We start from the raw sequence: 21,138 nt of genomic DNA, 5'->3' as shown, positions 1-21,138 counted from the left end.
TTTTTCTCTTAAGTACGCTTGTACGTCTCCCTCTTATTACCTGAACAGTAGTGGGCTTCTTGGATTGCTTGTGGCCTATGTTCCTGCCTGCTTGCACCTATGATTGAGATGATCTCTTTAACCTGTTTTTTTGCAGGTCTGTACATGATAGATGATCTCTTTAACCCGGTTTTTATTTCTTGGTTCAGTATTTGGCCGATAGTATAACCAGAACATTGGGTGTTCGCTGAAGGTTGCGAGGTTTTGAATGAAAACTGTTTCTCTGGTTGACCTCTGGCTGGGAAGCGACCTGTTGGTACAGCAGTTTACATGGGCAACAGACTGAAAGTACTTGTTGCAATTTCGTTCATAAATGATTTAGTGCCCTGCATGTTTCTGTGAGCTGACGTCTAGTTGATTGCTGTGACCAAGTGTTGAACAAGTGTTCCTTCATCTTTATATTGTCGTCCCTGGCCACAGACTTCCTTTTGATGAACGCTGCTAGCCTGGTGCGTTCGTGTCAGAGACTCTTTAACCCTGAACTTGGAGTGTTCGTGACAGATATATGAGTTGATATTACCATATTTGCTCTGATTTGATTTGCTTGAAAGCACATATTGATGAGGGCTGCTGGTATTATATCTTGTATTAACAGCTTGATTTTATTTTGACCTCTTTCATGCGCAAGTGGGCTTTGTTTTTTTCGAAAAAGCCCAAAGGGGATTCCCCGGCCTCTGCATCAGAACGATGCATACGGCCATCTTATTAAAACAAATAAATATGTTCCAACAAGGTCTTAAAGTCTCCAAAAGAAAATAAAAAATAGCTCACACAGAGCCAAAAGGGCTAGAAAACAAACTAGCCAAAAAAAGACGCCACAACCGGCTGGCAAAAGAGAGATAGGTAAACTAATTGCCTATCCTATTACATGACCGCCATCCAAACCGGTTGAAGATATCCCGAGTTACCATCTTTCAACGGATAGATCCAGTAACCAAACGCTCCCTGGCCTCTGTCGGAGTGAGTAGCGACCATGAACGGGTCAACGCCGTGGCTCTGAAAATAACCTGCAAAAAATGAATGTGTGTTGTCCTGTTAAAAACCAAATGATTTCTGCAATTCCAGAGCGCCCACAATAAGGCGCAGACTTCGACGCGAATATGTCTCGCTAACTCGGGCTCTATCCCGTTAAGCCACGTTTCAAATAACGTGTTGACAGAACTCGGTGGAGTAATATTGAAAGCAATATGGACCGTTTGCCATAAAACTTTAGCTAGCGGGCAATCAAGAAACAGGTGCTTGATCGTCTCATCCCGATCATAGAAACTACACCTAGTAGGTCCTGTCCAATTACGCTTTGTCAAGTTGTCATTTATTAAAATAACTTGTTTATGGATAAACCACATAAACACTTCGATTTTCAAAGGGACTTTGACAGCCCAAACATGTTTGGAGCTAGGAATTGAGCTTGAATTGATAACATCAACATACATTGATTTAACTGTAAATACTCCAGACCTAGTAAGCTTCCAGCGTAATTCATCGGGTTATTGAGAAAGCTGAACCTCCATCAGTCTACTTACTAGATGAAGCCAATCTTCCCAACGATTGCCCACTAGCGTCCTTCTGAACTGAATATTAAGGGGAGTAGATTGAAGTACCGTTGCAACAAAAACCTCACGTCGTTGAACAATACGATACAAAGACGGGTATTGAATGGCTAAGGGTGTCTCTCCGAGCCAAGTATCCTCCCAGAATCGCGTACTAGCACCGTTACCAATAATAAACTTTGTCCTATTAAACAGGGATAGTTTGACTTTCATAAGCCCTTTCTAAAAAGGTGAGTCAGTCGGCTTTGCTATCACCTGAAACAAAGTTTTGGTTTGAAGATACTTGCTACGGAGAATTTGCGCCCAAGTGGCGCCAGTCCCACTAGATAACTTCCACAGCCACTTGCTGAGAATACATCTGTTCTTAACTTCAAGATTCTCAATACCAAGACCCCCTTGGTCTTTTGGTCTACAAATGATATCCCATTTGGCTAAAAGGTATTTTCTTTTTAGTCCATCACCCTGTCAAAAGAATCGTCTGAAGGAAATATGCCCTAGAGGCAATAATAAAGTTATTATTTATTTCCTTATATCATGATAAATGTTTATTATTCATGCTAGAATTGTATTAACCGGAAACATAATACATGTGTGAATACATAGACAAACAGAGTGTCACTAGTATGCCTCTACTTGACTAGCTCGTTAATCAAAGATGGTTATGTTTCCTAACCATGAACAACGAGTTGTTATTTGATTAACGAGGTCACATCATTAGTTGAATGATCTGATTGACATGACCCATTCCATTAGCTTAGCACCCGATCGTTTAGTATGTTGCTATTGCTTTCTTCATGACTTATACATGTTCCTATAACTATGAGATTATGCAACTCCCATTTGCCGGAGGAACACTTTGGGTGCTATCAAACGTCACAACGTAACTGGGTGATTATAAAGGAGCATTACAGGTGTCTCCAAAGGTACATGTTGGGTTGGCGTATTTCGAGATTGGGATTTGTCACTCCGATTGTCGGAGAGGTATCTCTGGGCCCTCTCGGTAATGCACATCACATAAGCCTTGCAAGCATTACAACTAATATGTTAGTTGTGAGATGATGTATTACAGAACGAGTAAAGAGACTTGCCGGTAACGAGATTAAACTAGGTATTGGATACCGACGATCGAATCTCGGGCAAGTAACATACCGATGACAAAGGGAACAACGTATGTTGTTATGCGGTCTGACCGATAAAGATCTTTGTAGAATATGTAGGAGCCAATATGGGCATCCAGGTCCCACTATTGGTTATTGACCGGAGACGTGTCTCGGTCATGTCTACATTGTTCTCGAACCCGTAGGGTCCGCACGCTTAAGGTTACGATGACAGTTATATTATGAGTTTATGCATTTTAATGTACCGAAGGTTGTTCGGAGTCCCGGATGTGATCATGGACATGACGAGGAGTCTCGAAATGGTCGAGAAGTAAAGATTGATATATTGGAAGCCTATGTTTGGATATCGGAAGTGTTCCGGGTGAAATCGGGATTTTACCGGAGTACCGGGAAGGTTACTGGAACCCCCCGGGAGCTAAATGGGCCATGATGGGCCTTAGTGGAAAAGAGAAGAGGCAACCCTACATGGGCTGTGCGCCTCCCCCTTCCCCTAGTCCTATTAGGACTAGGAGATGTGGCCGGCCCCCCCTCTCTCTTTTCCCCCTCCGCGAATCCTATTCCAACTAGAATTGGGGGGGGGGGGGGAATCCTACTCCCAGAGGGAGTAGGACTCTCCTGGTGCACCCCTTGTGGCCGGCCAGCCTCCCCCCTTTGGTCCTTTATATACTGAGGTAGAGGCACCCTAGAACACACAAGTTGATCCACGTGATCTATTCCTTAGCCGTGTGCGGTGCCCCCTGCCACCATATTCCTCGATAATACTGTAGCGGAGTTTAGGCGAAGCCCCGTTGCTGTAGTGCATCAAGATCGTCACCACGCCGTCGTGCTGACGGAACTCTTCCCCGACAGTTTGCTGGATCGGAGTCCGAGGATCATCATCGAGCTGAACGTGTGCTCGAACTCGGAGGTGTCGTAGTTTCGGTGCTTGATCGATTGGATCGTGAAGACGTACGACTACTTCCTCTACGTCGTGTCAGCGCTTCCGCAGTCGGTCTGCGTTGGGTACATAGACAACACTCTCCCCTCTCGTTGCTATGCATCACATGATCTTGCGTGTGCGTAGGAAATTTTTTGAAATTACTACGAAACCCAACAGTGGCATCCGAGCCTAGGTTATTTATGTTGATGTTATATGCACGAGTAGAACACAAGTGAGTTGTGGGCGATATAAGTCATACTGCCTACTAGCTTGTCATACTTTGGTTCGGCGGCATTGTTGGACGAGACGACCCGGACCAACATTACGCGTACGCTTACGCGAGACCGGTTCCCCCGATGTGCTTTGCACATAGGTGGCTTGCGGGCGACTGTCTCTCCAACTTTAGTTGAACCAAGTGTGGCTACGCCCGGTCCTTGCGAAGGTTAAAACGGAGTCTATTTGACAAACTATCGTTTTGGTTTTGATGCGTAGGTGAGATTGGTTCTTGCTTAAGCCCGTAGCAGCCACGTAAAACTTGCAACAACAAAGTAGAGGACGTCTAACTTGTTTTTGCAGGGCATGTTGTGATGTGATATGGTCAAGGCATGATGCTGAATTTTATTGTATGAGATGATCATGTTTTGTAACCGAGTTATCGGCAACTGGCAGGAGCCATATGGTTGTCACTTTATTGTATGCAATGCAATCGCGATGTAATGCTTTACTTTATTACTAAACGGTAGTGATAGTCGTGGAAGCATAAGATTGGCAAGACGACAACGATGCTACGATGGAGATCAAGGTGTCGCGCCGGTGACGATGGTGATCATGACGGTACTTCAGAGATGGAGATCACAAGCACAAGATGATGATGGCCATATCATATCACTTATATTGATTGCATGTGATGTTTATCTTTTTATGCATCTTATCTTGCTTTGATTGACGGTAGCATTATAAGATGATCTCTCACTAAATTATCAAGAAGTGGTCTCCCTGAGTATGCACCGTTGCCAAAGTTCGTCGTGCCCAGACACCACGTGATGATCGGGTGTGATAAGCTCTATGTCCATCTACAACGGGTGCAAGCCAGTTTTGCACACGCAGAATACTCAGGTTAAACTTGACGAGCCTAGCATATGCAGATATGGCCTCGGAACACGGAGACCGAAAGGTCGAGCGTGAATCATATAGTAGATATGATCAACATAACGATGTTCATCATTGAAAACTACTCCATTTCACGTGATGATCGGTTATGGTTTAGTTGATTTGGATCACGTGATCACTTAGAGGATTAGAGGGATGTCTATCTAAGTGGGAGTTCTTTAAGTAATTTGATTAATTGAACTTAAATTTATCATGAACTTAGTCCTGGTAGTATTAGCATATCTATGTTGTAGATCAATAGCTCGCGTTGTTGCTATCATATGTTTATTTTGATATGTTCCTAGAGAAAATTGTGTTGAAAGATGTTAGTAGCAATGATGCGGATTAGATCCGTGATCTGAGGTTTATCCTCATTGCTGCACAGAAGAATTATGTCCTTGATGCACCGCTAGGTGACAGACCTATTGCAGGAGCAGATGCAGACGTTATGAACGTTTGGCTAGCTCAATATGATGACTACTTGATAGTTTAAGTGCACCATGCTTAACGGCTTAGAATCGGGACTTCAAAGATGCTTTGAACGTCATGGACCATATGAGATGTTCCAGGAGTTGAAGTTAATATTTCAAGCAAATACCCGAGTTGAGAGATATGAAATCTCCAACAAGTTCTATAGCTAAAAGATGGAGGAGAATCGCTCAACTAGTGAGCATGTGCTCAGATTGTCTGGGTACTACAATCGCTTGAATCAAGTGGGAGTTAATCTTCCAGATAAGATAGTGATTGACAGAATTCTCTAGTCACCATCACCAAGTTAGTAGAACTTCGTGATGAACTATAATATGCAAGGGGTAACGGAAACAACTCCCAAGCTCTTCGTGATGCTAAAATCAACGAAGGTAGAAATCAAGAAAAACATCAAGTGTTGATGGTTGACAAGATCACTAGTTTCAAGAAAAGGGCAGAGGGAAGAAGGGGAACTTCAAGAAAAACAGCAAGCAAGTTGCTGCTCAAGTGAAGAAGCCCAAGTCTGGTCCTAAGCATGAGACTAAGTGCTTCTACTGCAAAGGGACTGGTCACTGGAAGCGGAACTACCCCAAGTGATTAGCGGATAAAAAGGATGGCAAAGTGAACATAAGTATATTTGATATACATGTTATTGATGTGTACTTTACTAGTGTTTATAGCAAACCCTCAGTATTTGATACTAGTTCAGTTGCTATGATTAGTAACTCGAAACGGGAGTTGCAGAATAAACAGAGACTAGTTAAGGGTGAAGTGACGATGTGTGTTGGAAGTGGTTCCAAGATTGATATGATCATCATCGCACACTCCCTATAATTTCGAGACTAGTGTTGAACCTAAATAAGTGTTATTTGGTGTTTGCGTTGAGCATGAATATGATTTGATCATATTTATTGTAATATGGTTATTCATTTAAGTAAGAGAATAAATTGTTGTTCTGTTTATATGAATAAAACCTTATATGGTTACACACCCAATGAAAATAGTCTGTTGGATTTCGATCGTAGTGATACACATAATCATAATATTGAAACCAAAAGATGTAAAGTTAATGATGATAGTGCAACTTATTTGTAGCACTGCCGTTTAGGTCATATTGGTGTAAAGCGCATGAAGAAACTCCATGCTGATGGGCTTTTGGAATCACTTGATTATGAATCAGTTGATGCTTGCGAACCATGCCTCATGGGCAAGATGACTAAGACTCTGTTCTTCGGAACAATGGAGCGAGCAACGGATTTGTTGGAAATCATACATACTGACGTATATGGTCCGATGAATATTGAGGCTCGCGACAAGTATCATTATTTTCTGATCTTCACAGATGATTTGAGCAGATATGAGTATATCTACTTGATGAAACATAAGTCTGAAACATTTGAAAAGTTCAAAGAATTTCAGAGTGAAATGAAAAATCATCGTAACAAGAAAATAAAGTTTCTACGATCTGATCGTAGAGAAGAGTATTTGAGTTACGAGTTTGGCCTTCAGTTAAAAACAATGTGAAATAGTTTCACTACTCATGCCACCTGGAACACCACAATGTAATGGTGTGTCTGAACGTCATAACCGTACTTTATTGGATATAGTGCAATCTATGATGTCTCTTACCAATCTACCACTATCGTTTTGGGGTTATACATTAAAGACAGCTACATTCACGTTAAAAGGGCACCATCAAAATCCGTTGAGACGACGCCTTATGAACTGTGGTTTGGCAAGAAACCAAAGTTGTCGTTTCTGAAAGTTTGGGGCTGCGATGCTTATGTGAAAAAGCTTCAACCTGATAAGCTCGAACCCAAATCGGAGAAATGTATCTTCATAGGATATCCAAAGGAAACTCTTGGACACACCTTCTATCACAGATCCGAAGGCAAGACTTTTGTTGCTAAATTCGGAAACTTTCTGGAGAAGGAGTTTCTCTCGAAAGAAGTGAGTGGGAGGAAAGTAGAAAACTTGATTAGGTAATTGTACCTTCTCCCTTATTGGAAAGTAGTTCATCACAGAAATCTGTTCTTGTGACTACTACACTAATTAGTGAAGAAGCTAATGATGATGATCATGTAACTTCAGATCAATTTACTACCGAATCTCGTAGGTAAACCAGAGTGAGATCCGGACCAGAGTGGTACGGTAATCCTGTTCTGAAAGTCATGTTACTAGACCATGACGAACTTGCGAACTATGAGAAAGCGATGATGAGCCCAGATTCCGCAAAATGGTTTGAGGCCATGAAATCTGAGATATGATCCATGTATGAGAACAAAGTATAGACTTTGATGGATTTGCTCGATGATCGGCAAGCCATAGAAAATAAATGGATCTTCAAGAGGAAGACGGACGCTGATAGTAGTGTTACTATCTACATAGCTAGAATTGTCGCAAAAGGTTTTTGACAAGTTCAAGGTGTTGACTACGATGAGAGTTTCTCACTCGTATCTATGCTTAAGTCTGTTCAAATCATGTTAGCAATTGCCACAATTTATGAAATCTGGCAAATGGATAAACAAAACTGCATTCCTTAATGGATTTATTAAATAAGAGTTGTATATGATGCAACCAGAAGGTTTTGTCAATCCGAAAGGTGCTAACAAAATGTGCAAACTCCAGTGATCCATCTGTGGACTGGTGCAAGCATCTCGGAGTTGGAATATGCGCTTTGATGAGTTGATCAAAGCATATAGTTTTATACAGACTTGCGGTGAAGCCTGTATTTACAAGAAAGTGAGTGGGAGCACTACAACATTTCTGATAAGTATATGTGAATGACATATTGTTGATCGGAAATAATGTAGAATTATTCTGTAAAGCATAAAGGAGTATTTGAAAGGAGTTTTTTCAAAGAAAGACTTCAATGAAGCTGCTTACATATTGAGCTTCAAGATCTATAAAAATAGATCAAGACGCTTGATAAGTTTTTTCAATGAGTACATACCTTGACAAGATTTTTGAAGTAGTTCAAAATAGAGCAGTCAAAGAAAGAGTTCTTGCCTGTATTACAAGGTGTGAAGTTGAGTAAGACTCAAAGCCCGACCACGGCAGAAAATAGAAAGAGAATGAAAGTCATTCCCTATGCCTTGGCCATAGGTTCTATAAAGTATGTCATGCTGTATACCAGATCTATTATATACCCTGCACTGATTTAGCAAGGGAGTACGATAGTGATCTAGGAGTAGATCACTGGACAGCGGTCAGAATTATCCTTAGTAAAATAAGAATATGTTTCTCGATTATGGACGTGACAAAAAGGCTCGTCGTAAAAAGTTACGTCAATGCAAGTTTTGACACAGGTCTGGATGACTCTAAGTCTCGATCTAGATACATATTGAAAGTGGGAGCAATTAGCTAGAGTAGCTCTATGCAGAGCATTGTAGACATAGAATTCGCAAAATACTTACGGATCTGTATGTGACAGACCCGTTGACTAATATTATCTCACAAGCAAAACATGATCACACCTTAGTACTCTTTGGGTGTTAATCACATAAAACAATGTGAACCAGATTATTGACTCTAGTAAACCCTTTGGGTGTGGTCACATATCAATGTGGACTATGGGTGTTAATCACATGGTGATGTGAACTATTGCTGTTAAATCACATGGCGATGTGAACTAGATTATTGACTCTAGTGCAAGTGGGAGACTGAAGGAAATATGCCCTAGAGGTAATAATAAAGTTATTATTTATTTCCTTATATCATGATAAATGTTTATTATTCATGCTAGAATTGTATTAACCGGAAACATAATACATGTGTGAATACATAGACAAACAGAGTGTCACTAGTATGCCTCTACTTGACTAGCTCGTTAATCAAAGATGGTTATGTTTCCTAACCATGAACAATGAGTTGTTATTTGATTAACGAGGTCACATCATTAGTTGAATGATCTGATTGACATGACCCATTCCATTAGCTTAGCACCCGATCGTTTAGTATGTTGCTATTGCTTTCTTCATGACTTATACATGTTCCTATAACTATGAGATTATGCAACTCTCGTTTGCCGGAGGAACACTTTGGGTGCTACCAAACGTCACAACGTAACTGGGTGATTATAAAGGAGCATTACAGGTGTCTCCAAAGGTACATATTGGGTTGGCGTATTTCGAGATTAGGATTTGTCACTCCGATTGTCGGAGAGGTATCTCTGGGCCCTCTCGGTAATGCACATCACATAAGCCTTGCAAGCATTACAACTAATATGTTAGTTGTGAGATGATGTATTACAGAACGAGTAAAGAGACTTGCCGGTAACGAGATTGAACTAGGTATTGGATACCGACGATCGAATCTCGGGCAAGTAACATACCGATGACAAAGGGAACAACGTATGTTGTTATGCGGTCTGACCGATAAAGATCTTCATAGAATATGTAGGAGCCAATATGGGCATCCAGGTTCCGCTATTGGTTATTGACCGGAGACGTGTCTCGGTCATGTCTACATTGTTCTCGAACCCGTAGGGTCCGCACGCTTAAGGTTACGATGACAGTTATATTATGAGTTTATGCATTTTGATGTACCGAAGGTTGTTCGGAGTCCCGGATGTGATCACGGACATGAAGAGGAGTCTCGAAATGGTCGAGACGTAAAGATTGATATATTGAAAGCCTATGTTTGGATATCGGAAGTGTTCCGGGTGAAATCGAGATTTTACCGGAGTACCGAGAAGGTTACCGGAACCCCCCGGGAGCTAAATGGGCCATGATGGGCCTTAGTGGAAAAGAGAAGAGGCAGCGCTACATGGGCTGTGCGCCTCCCTCTTCCCTAGTCCTATTAGGACTAGGAGAGGTGTCCGGCCCCCTCTCTCTCTTTTCCCCCTCCGCGAATCCTATTCCAACTAGGATTGGGGGGGGGGGGGGAATCCTACTCCCAGAGGGAGTAGGACTCTCCTGGCGCACCCCTTGTGGCCGGCCAGCCTCCCCCCTTTGGTCCTTTATATACTGAGGTAGAGGCACCCTAGAACACACAAGTTGATCCACGTGATCTATTCCTTAGCCGTGTGCGGTGCCCCCTGCCACCATATTCCTCGATAATACTGTAGCGGAGTTTAGGCGAAGCCCTGCTGCTGTAGTGCATCAAGATCGTCACCATGCCGTCATGTTGACGGAACTCTTCCCCGACACTTTGCTGGATCGGAGTCCGGGGATCGTCATCGAGCTGAACGTTTGCTCGAACTTGGAGGTGCTGTAGTTTTGGTGCTTGATCGGTTGGATCGTGAAGACGTACGATTACTTCCTCTACGTCGTGTCAGCGCTTCCGCAGTCGGTCTGCGTTGGGTACGTAGACGACACTCTCCCCTCTCGTTGCTATGCATCACATGATCTTGCGTGTGCGTAGGAATTTTTTTGAAATTACTACGAAACCCAACATCGTCGGCGATAAAAGTCCAGTCTTTTCCTAACTCCAACTGGGACTTCGAAGAACGACAAAAGAAACATAGGCATACTCGTGAGAACCGAATTTATCAGAATTAATTGGCCTCCATATGACATGAGCTTGCCCTTCCAGCAGCTCAGTTTCTTTTTGTTGGAAATATGCCTTAGAGGCAATAATAAAATGATTATTATATTTCCTTGGTCATGATAATTGTCTATTATTCATGCGTTAATTGTATTATCCGGAAATCGTAATACATGTGTGAATACATAGACCACAATGTGTCCCTAGCAAGCCTCTAGTTGACTAGCTCGTTGATCAACAGATAGTCATGGTTTCCTGGCTATGAACATGAGGATGTCATTGATAACGGGATCACATCATTAGGAGAATGATGTGATGGACAAGACCCAATCCTAAACATAGCACAAGATCGTATAGCTCGTTGCTAGATGAACTCATAGATGGATCTTGGTGAAACCGTAGAAATTTTTTTGTTTTCTGCAACGTTCCCCAACACTTTTCAAATCAGTCTTCGATGCACTTCCATTCTCTGTTTGTCAGCTTACGATGGGGGATTGATATTCCTAAGTAAGTGAAAGGTAAAGCCCCCAAATCGCACCCAAACAATTGCCTATATGCCTCTTGTTCGTCTTTGGCTGTACCAAAGCAGAACAACTCGCTTTTGTGAAAGTTAATCTTTAACCCGGTGAGTTGTTCAAATAAGCATAACACCAACTTCATATTTCTTGCTTTGGCCAAGTCATGCTCCATAAAGATGATTGTATCATCGGCGTACTGAAGGATGGACACACCTCCGTCAACGAGATGAGGTACCATGCCACCCACTTGACCAGCCTACTTAGCCCTTCCTATCATAATTGCCAACATATCAACTACAATGTTGAATAGGATAGGGGACATCAGATCTCCTTGTCTCAGGCCCTTATGTGTCTGAAAATAATGACCTATCTCGTCATTCACTTTAATTCCAACACTCCCTTTTTGCGTATATGATTCAACCTGGCGGCGCCAGGCTTCATCAAAACCTTTCATACGCAATGCCTGTTGTAGGAATGGCCATTTTACTTTATCATACGCTTTCTCAAAATCCACCTTAAAAACGACTCCATCCAATTTTTTGGAGTGAATTTCATGGAGCGTTTCATGAAGGATTACCATCCCTTCTAGGATGTTTCTGTCCGGCATGAAAGCAATTTGGGAATGCTGCACCACAGAATGCGCAATCTGTGTGAGCCGATTAGTCCCAACCTTGATGAAAATTTTGAAACTAACATTGAGAAGGCAGATCGGTCTGAACTGCTCGATTCTCACAGCATCCGTTTTCTTAGGAAGCAATGTTATTGTTCCAAAATTTAAGTGAAATAACTGAAGCTGTCCAGAGAAAAGATCATGGAACATTGGTAGCAAATCCCCCTTAATAATGTGCCAATACTTTTTGTAAAACTCCACCGAGAATCCATCGGGCCCGGGAGCCTTATTTTTTTCATCTGCGCTATAGCATCAAACACCTCCTTCTCAGAGAACGGGGCAACCAGAATATCATTATCTTTAGCAATTAGTTGACGCACATCCTCAATCCTGGACTCATCGACGGACACACAACTGTCCTCCGGAGGTCCAAATAACTGCTTATAATACTCGATGATGTAAAGTTTCAGGTTGTCCTGTCCTACAATGGTCCCTTCATCTTGTTTAAGCTGAAAGATCCTCTTCTTTCTGTGCTTTCCATTAGCAATCAAGTGAAAGAATTGAGTGTTTGCGTCCCCCTGGACCACTTTGCGGACCTTAGCCCGCAACGCCCACTTCAATTCTTCTTCGCGGAGAAGTTCTTTCAACCTCATCTCCGCATCCAGCTCTGCCAACGCTCAACAGAAGTCGCACCTCCTGCATCCTTAGCCCATTCCTTGGCAATCAAATCCAGAAAACTTTCTCGTTCAAACCATGTCAGCTCGAAAGAAAAGGTGTTTTTGTTTCCCACGTGGTTTGGCTCTCCTGAGTCCACGAATAAAGGTGTGTGATCCGATATTCCGCGCGAGAGAGCCTGAACCGTTACGAGAGGGAACTTCTGTTCCCACTCGACACTCGCAAGAACTCGATCAAGCTTCTCATACGTCGGATTTGGCAAAGCATTAGCCCAGGTAAATTTTCTACCGAAAAGCTCTATCTCTCTCAGATGCAAACTTTTAATAATGGTATTGAACATAAACGACCATCTGCCATCAAAATTATCATTATTATTTTCCTCTCTCCGCCTAATGATGTTGAAGTCACCCCCAACTAAAATTGGGAGCTGCTCGGATCCGCAGATTCGGACAAGGACCGCCAAAAACTCCGGTTTAAGCTCGGGTTGCGCGGCACCATAAACCGCCACCAGAGCCCAGTTAAACCCATCAGCTTTGGACCTGACCCGAAACTTAACCGCGAAGTCACCTATCACTACACTTCGGACTTCCAGTGAATCGCATCTCACTCCAAGCAAGATCCCACCCGATCTTCCTCGCGGAGGAAGGCAATGCCAATCAAAATCGACACCGATAAAGTGTTGAGAAAATGCGGCGCAAAATTATCCCTACCAGTTTCCGATAGAGCAATAAAATCTAATCTATGCTCAAGAGACGCCTTAGCAAGAAACCTTCTTTTCGCCAAGTCCTTCAGACCTCTACTATTCCAAAAGATTCCTCTCATATTTTATCATGAAATTTTTTGGTAGTCCGAATCCTATGTTGCTCTGTTACTTTGTAGTTTGCCAAATCGTTGCTGTTGTGGACGTGCTTTGCCTTTTTTTTTGGCGCATTACCGAGCTAGAAGGTTGACGTTCCAGCGTCCAAACTGATTGTTTCTGCGGTAACACCTGAGTTGATGAGGCTATCGCTCACTGAATGGCGCTTGCAAGTGTGACCTGCCGAACGCGGCGGCACTGGTCGGTGTTGTTCGGTCCTCGGGCTACGACAAGGATGTGTAAATAAGCTGGCGCCGTTCGAGGAGGCGGTGTCTCTCCAGGCAGGCTATGATCCGTCCATACTCTGCCTCATCTACAGTCTACTCTGAGTCTGAATGTGAAGCAATAATAATTAGATGCAAAGGCCAGGGGAAAGCCCTTCTTTTTGGAAATAATTAAGGATAGGTGGCTGATTGATTTATTGTTCACTTGCAAGCTACTGTAGAACATTGAAATGAAGTTGTACCGGTGGTAACCAGCAATCGAGAGCCAGCAATCGAGAGCGGCTGTAACAAACTACTGGATAGACTATAGGCATTATGTAGCCAGCGTTAAGATGGTAGCAAGGAATTGCTTGTGTGAAACTTAAGCACTTGTTAACACTAGAGCCGACCAGCTTTTACAGTACTACGTGCAAGAATCATTTTTTTGCTTTTTGAGATGAGATACATGAAGATGGAGTAGTATCATTCTTCCTTGCCATCCTCAGTAGTGCATCACGGAGACGGCCGGCGTAGGTTTCGTCATCGGTGGAGGACCCAGAGGAGTAGGAGGGAAGCACGGCAAGGCGATGAGATTTGGCCGCGGTGGTGACTTGCCCAGCTGCAAGCCGCTCCAATGTCTCCCTCAATGCCTTGGCATTCTTTTGGAGGTGGCTGCAAGCGTCTCCTTGCATGTCAAGGAGCGTGGAAAGATGTCGCGGACCAGAGGACCAGCCGCTCCTCGTCGGACAGGGAGAGCATTGCAAGTATTCCATAAATTTTATAAGATGCCATGTTCTGTAAATAGCCTATTCTAGTACTTAATGCAATTCCGTTCACAGATGATTTCTGTGTGCTCACGTCCAGTTTATTGCTGTCACCAAGTGGGTAGTAATATATAGTGTTGAAAAAAGTATTCTTTGTTCCCCCTTCCCTAGCCACGGGCTTCCTTTCGACGAACGCAGCCAGCCTGGCACGCAAACAAAAACAGAGCAGTCTTCTCGCTCGCTTACGCACCAAGAAAAGCAGAGCGCCGTCAGTTAACTCTTTAACATTGAACTTATGAGTGTTCGTGTCAGATATGTGAGTTGATATTATCATATTTGCTATGGTTTGATTTGCTTGAAAGCAGGTATTGATGAGGGCTGCTGGTTTATATTTTATCTGGAGCTTTTGGTGGCTGATTTGATTTGATTTGCTCTTGTATTAATAGCTTGATTTTATTTTGACCTCTTTTATGCGCAAGTGGAGAGAAATGCAGCAACAACTTGGCTGCAAAGAGCAATACGTCTCCATTAGAGAGAAACCTTGATGAAAAAAATTACAACCATGTCCTAGGGGAACTCTTCGGCTTTTCCCTCATGCCTGAGGTGATGATGTGCCGCCACTGCCGCTCCGTTGTCCCAGCCAGTCTCACATTATTGCTAAGACCAGAAAGACACCAGCCTATGGTCCACAAGAACTAGCGTCCTAGAGAACAGGATTTTTTCTTTTTTTGCCAGAGTCCTAGAGAACAGGTTGTTACTGGGGTAGCCTTGAGCCCTTTGATCCAGGTCCGATGTCGCCACTCCGAGTAACAACACCAGTCCGCTAACCACTCCTATAACTGCATAAGACCTCCGGGCTTCGCTCCGACACCAGAGGAAAATAATCAAAATTAAAACCAAAAAAAATCTAAAACAAAATGTGTATAAAAAACAGTAGAAAAAACAAAAAGAAAAAGAAAAAAAAGCATCCAGCAGGCGAGCCGTGACTACTGGGCCGACCGAATATGTGCGCTCCTGCAGGCGAGCCGTGGCAGCGCTCGAAGCAGGTGGCATATAGCCACGGCCCACCTAGAGGATGCGGCCACCATATCTCGCATTAAAGCGAGGCCATAAAAAGACTCGTGTCAAGGATTTCGTGGTTGTGGTCGTTATTGGACCAGCCCATTTTTGCAGTCATCGTCAAGATAGCCAACTCTACTAGCCACCGCGGCCACGTATAATTCTTGACGAGTAATGGATTGGGCTAGTCTTTCTCGTAGCTATTCTGAATTCTCTCATTTCTTAAATTAAATTTCCCCATAAAAAAGAAATAATAAAGGTCATTTCTTCTAAAAAATTAGAATAGTGAGACGTATCAAAACGCAATTTGCGTTCCGAATTGCTAGCTCTTCTCTTTCAGTGATGTATACTTCGGAGTGCTTGTTTTGGAGCTATTTATGGGATCTCATCCAGGCGATTTGCTCTCATCCCTCTCGTTGGCCACCAAGAACAATTTTGTGTGCATGCAGGATCTGCTGGACTCCAGGCTTGCCCTCCCGGATGCTGAATCCGCCATAGAAATATACTGCATGCTCAGTGTCGCAGTTCGGTGCCTGGAGCCGCTTCCACCCCGCAGACCAACGGCGCGACGTGCCAGCGACGAGCTATCTACGATTAAAGCTTGTGAAGATCATGTTGATTATTGGCACACCGGCATGACCTTTCCTGTGATGTAGTGCATGTGGCTATGGATAATTAATTTGTATCATGTGGTTTCTTCTCTGCTACCTACCTACCTACTTGGTTAAAGAGTGTTGTTTCCTCTGTAACTGATACGAAAGGTAACATATTATGGTGTATATGGAACTAGCAAACATGTACTATTGTAAAAAAAATCAAAGATGTACTATTATATCATTGTGCGAAGAGACAATACACTACTGCAAAACTAGTCTGAACTAACGGATCCATAAGTAATTTGGTCATGGATAAATCTGTCATGTCGAACGACGACGATTATTTTCCTCCTTTGGGGAGTAGCATATATACCTGCTAACCTGCTACTAGCATATATGTGTTCCCTGCCCTTTGCCCAGAATTACTACTGAAAACCTAAAGAAAGGAGATTGGGGGCTTACATAAAGGAGTTGGGCCTTCCTGTCATGTGTGTCGCCATCGCCCCCTCATGCTCGGCGGGTCATCTCTCCCTCACGCTCCTGGCCAGCGCGCACCATGGTCGCGACGTGGTCGACGAGTTTGACCGAGTCACATGCACTGTCCCATCGATGCGCACCAGCAAACTGGCCAGACGCCAGGGTTTATGGTGAACATCCATTCTCTCTTCTGCCGCCGGTGAGAATGGGCTAGGCTTTGTCCGGCTTACTGGATTTTGTCTTTTTGGGGGGCTATCCCGAATTTTTAAACACTTTTCTCTGCTTTAAAAGGATTTATCGTTATGTTGTGTGTGCTTTAAAGCCATATAGATGCTCAATATGAACAATAATATTTAAGTTGAAGGGGAAATTTGGTCCGGGATTATTTTATTTACGTGGTATTAGTTTTGATGTTACTCCCTCTGTAATAAACTAAAACTAATACTAGTACGTGCAATGCACGTCTTATAATCATGGAGTGATTTGGTAAAAGAGAAGGGTCATATACATGCTAATACATGCAAGGTAAAAACATACTAGTAATATAAGAATGCAGAATATACTTTTTTTGTTTCAGAAATATACCGAATGTAAGTTTTTCCTTTTGAGAAACTTGCCGAGTTTAAGTATTGCTTTTTTTAGCAAAGAGTGTAAGTAAGTATTGCTGAGGTAGCAAATAGTATGGAAGCCCAGCCTCATGACACGGAGAAGAATTTGCAAATTCTGCTTTAGACTCAGCACGTCCTCCACTCAATCTGCAACATGGCCCAAGATGTATCACGTATTTGGCCTTTTTTTCTGGGAAGGGGGAGGCGATGGTCCCAGAACACCATGGAGGTTATTACGTTCTACTCCCTCTGTTCCTAAATGTAAAATCTTTTAGAGATTTTTATAACATGAACTACATACGAAGCAAAATGAGTGTACCTACACTCTAAAATATGTCCATATGCATCCATATGTAGCATGGGATGCATTAGTAAAATAAAAAAACGAAATTACATGTTGTAGCAATATTCTTTAGCCATGCTTAGTTAACAAGAAATACGTTCGCTGAAGCTGCATACCGTAATAACTTTGAAGCCCTCCTTAAGCGTGACGGAGAAGCATCTACCGTTTTCCAAGTGAAGCATCCTGTCGCATATACCCCCGTCGTTGGTGCAGTCATCGCACTCGGGGATCCTCTTGTCGTCACACATTTCCTAGTTTCTCTGGTTGAAAACAAAATATGAAAAGTTAAAACGACACTACAAAATATGAACATATTTTTTCACCCAGCTTCTTTCGTGTTCATATATATTTCGTCACAAATATGAATATGAAAGCACAAAGCCACATATCCCCTTCGTGTTCATATCACTACCTTAAAAAAATATGATCGATTCTAATATCAATCGGTCAAACACATCAAGAAATCGAACCATATGATGAACACAAAGAGATTAAACCATATGAACACGAAGAGATCGAACTATTTTGTCACAAATAGATCGAACTATATGGACACGAAGAGATCGAACTATTTTGTCATGAAGAGATCGAACTATTTTGTCACAAATATGAAGAGAGATTGATGTGTGTGCTCACCTCCGTTTTCGAATCCGGCGACCAAGAAGAGTGCTTGTTCTTGCCTTGACGGTGTGGCGAGCACTCAAGCTGGACAGGATGCGGGTGGAGTTAGGTCGGGTCGTACGAGAAGGTAGGGGGAAAAAACATGACTAGTTGAATTTACACTTCCGGGTTAGCATATGCGAGTGGCGACGACAGCTTGTTTGAAAATATGTTAAACAAGGAAAAAATAGGACACCATGTAACAGCGACCTTGGAGTAAAATGTGGCAGCACATGTAAAATGGGATAAACACCATCGCGAATTTACAAAAAGAGGGTTGGACTGCTTGCCGGAGTCGGACTCGGACTCGGACTCACCCAGGCCGGCCGCTTATATACACAGCAGCCCACACGACACCAAAGAGCCGGAGATCGATCGAGGAACCACCATCCATCCAATCCAACTCGAAGAAGCGCGCGAGATCGATCTCCATCGGCGTCCGTGGCGGCGGAGCCCTACCCCTACGACGAGCTGATCATGGAGCCGGCGGAGCCGTGGCCCTACTCCTACGACGAGCTGGTCGTCATGGGGCCGCAGCCCGACGAGCCGTTCCCTTTCTCCGATGACGGCTGGTGGAGGCAGTTGGAGGAGGACGGCGGCCAGCCGTGGTCGCAGTGGCAAGAAGAAGAGTTCCGGGAGCTGTTCCCCATCCCGCTCCCCGACGACGACGACTCTGCTGCTGCTGCGGGTCAACCCGCTCCTCCGGCCCCGGCGTGGTGGCTTCCTCCGCCGCCGGCCGCGTCCGACGCCCACCAGCTCCCGCAACCGCCGCCGCCGGAGGAGCAGGGCCATGCCGTCTTTGGTGCTCCTCCGCCACAGGCGTGGGTTCCTCTGCCGCCGGCTGCGGCCGACGCCCACCAGCTCCCGCAACTGCTGCCGCCGGAGGAGGCCGGTTATGATGTCTTCGACGACCAGTGGATGATGCAAGAGGGCGGCGACGGCGAACCGTATCATTTCCCGCAGCCGCTGTCGCCGGTGGAGGCGGGTTATGACGTCTTCGACGGGCAGTGGATGCAAGAGAGCGGCGACGACGGCGAGCCGTGGTCCCAGCTGTACTTGGCCCCGCCGCCGCCGGACGACCAGTGGATGCAGCAGCTGCTCGACTACGACTACGGGTACCAACATGATCACTATCCGATCGACCGCCGTCCAGTCTAATTACAGTTATCTTCTCTAGCATCGTAATGTAATACTCCAAGCTCTTATTGTTACGAAATCAGTTGAGCATTATGAATTAACGATGATCCAACAACACTTGGTCGTTGTTTGGGGATGATTTTTTGGTTCTTGCCAGTGGATATTGCAAGATGATGATTGATGTACTATCTGATTTGCTGTTTCTTGACCGAACCTGTAGGAATTTCGTCCCACAGCGACTTTCTTTTAATAAATTTTCAAGGTTTAGAAAAGTACATTTCAGAATTGGTTTAGAAAAGTAGTACAACACAAAGGCACAAACTTAGCAACAAAGTGTTTATCTGAAGGATTGTGCCCATGAACTGAAATACTTCCTTGTGTTAGCTCTGAGAGCTAGTGATCCACTGAAGCTCCTTGAAAATAAAAAATCTGACAAGCATAAAGATTCGGCTCCATATTTTCGAACATGTGATCATCACATGTATTCCAATTTCTAAAATCGCTCACAACCTCTAAGCACCATGCGACCTGAATGTGTTGCCTTAGGTCAGCTGGTTGACATGCTCTTGAATGTACCCTGAATTGGACCCCAAGATGCGGAAATCCAATTTGGCTCCCGGCAGCACGTGCTCTTGCGCGCGAAAATGATTTTCGAAAATCCCTACAATTTTTTTACGTATTCATAGTCACATTCAAATGCTACCTGCAAAGTTTTAGGCAAAAGGGTTAAACATTTTGGCCTGTGCCAAAAATAAATAAATAATCGGACACCAAATGTTAACCCAAAATGTCACCCTAAATTTGTTTTTTTTTCACCGACAAACACTACTGCTCCTTCTCGCATGAAAAGTACCAAGCATGCTTGCGACACTAACACTGACATCCACACAAAAAATCAGAATTTTTGGAAACAATTCACAATATATTTTTTCGGTTACTGTAAACAATATGACCATAAATAGGTCAGGAGGCCTGGGCAAAATGATCCGTAGCCTAGCAATTAGCAAATGTATGTACACGTACGTGCTTCCAAAGTTGAGCAGTACTAACGTGTCTTGTTTCAGACAAAATGATACTCCCTTCGTTCCAAAATATAGTGTGTCTGCGCTTTCCGAGATTCAATTTTGACCATAAATTTAACCAACGAGACTAACTGCGGCGGGAGCAAAAATTATATAATTGAAAATTTGTTTTGAATACGGATTCACTGGTATAATTTTTGCTTCTGCCGCAATCGGTCTCGCTGATTAAATTTATGCTTAAAGTTGAAGCGCAGGAACCGATAACGCACTATATTTTGAAACGGAGGGAGTAGGAAATAATCAACACGAACTGTAGCTTGCATGGTGACTGACACGTGGGCATGCTCCACGCTGGAGTGTCCTCTAAGACCACACAAAACATTTTAACATCACAGCATTCTGATTTTTTGTGATAAGCGTCGGTGAATGCTTCATCTGCGTGCCATATATCGTGATGGAATGACATTCGTGCAAGTCTGGATAAAAAACAGAATCAAATTTTCAACAAGACTTTTTTTAATCATTTTTTTCTAGACCTCCACAAATGTTAGTCCATCACCAAAATTTACACATAGTTAAAATATTAATCAATGTTTGTTGCCAAAAATTTAAGAATTGTTTGAAATTTCCAATCACTTTTTTTAGATTTTACTATTCACCGGGGTACATGTGGGCTCGGGAACAAGCGCGCTTTTCACTTCTTCACCCATTGACCCGTGATACCATAGAGTTCCATCCATGACTTCCCGTATATGCCACATCCAACACGTTCTTGATCTTCATGACAACTTCCTCAATTCTTTTATAATCTTGTTCTTTCAGCAAGATGCTCGAGTAACCTAACTCTACCAAAGTCGGCAAAGCGTGCAATTTTTTAAAA

This window comes from Triticum dicoccoides, chromosome 4A (assembly GCF_002162155.2).
Source record: "Triticum dicoccoides isolate Atlit2015 ecotype Zavitan chromosome 4A, WEW_v2.0, whole genome shotgun sequence".
NCBI lineage: Eukaryota > Viridiplantae > Streptophyta > Magnoliopsida > Poales > Poaceae > Triticum > Triticum dicoccoides.
Note: the sequence above shows the minus strand (reverse complement) of the source record.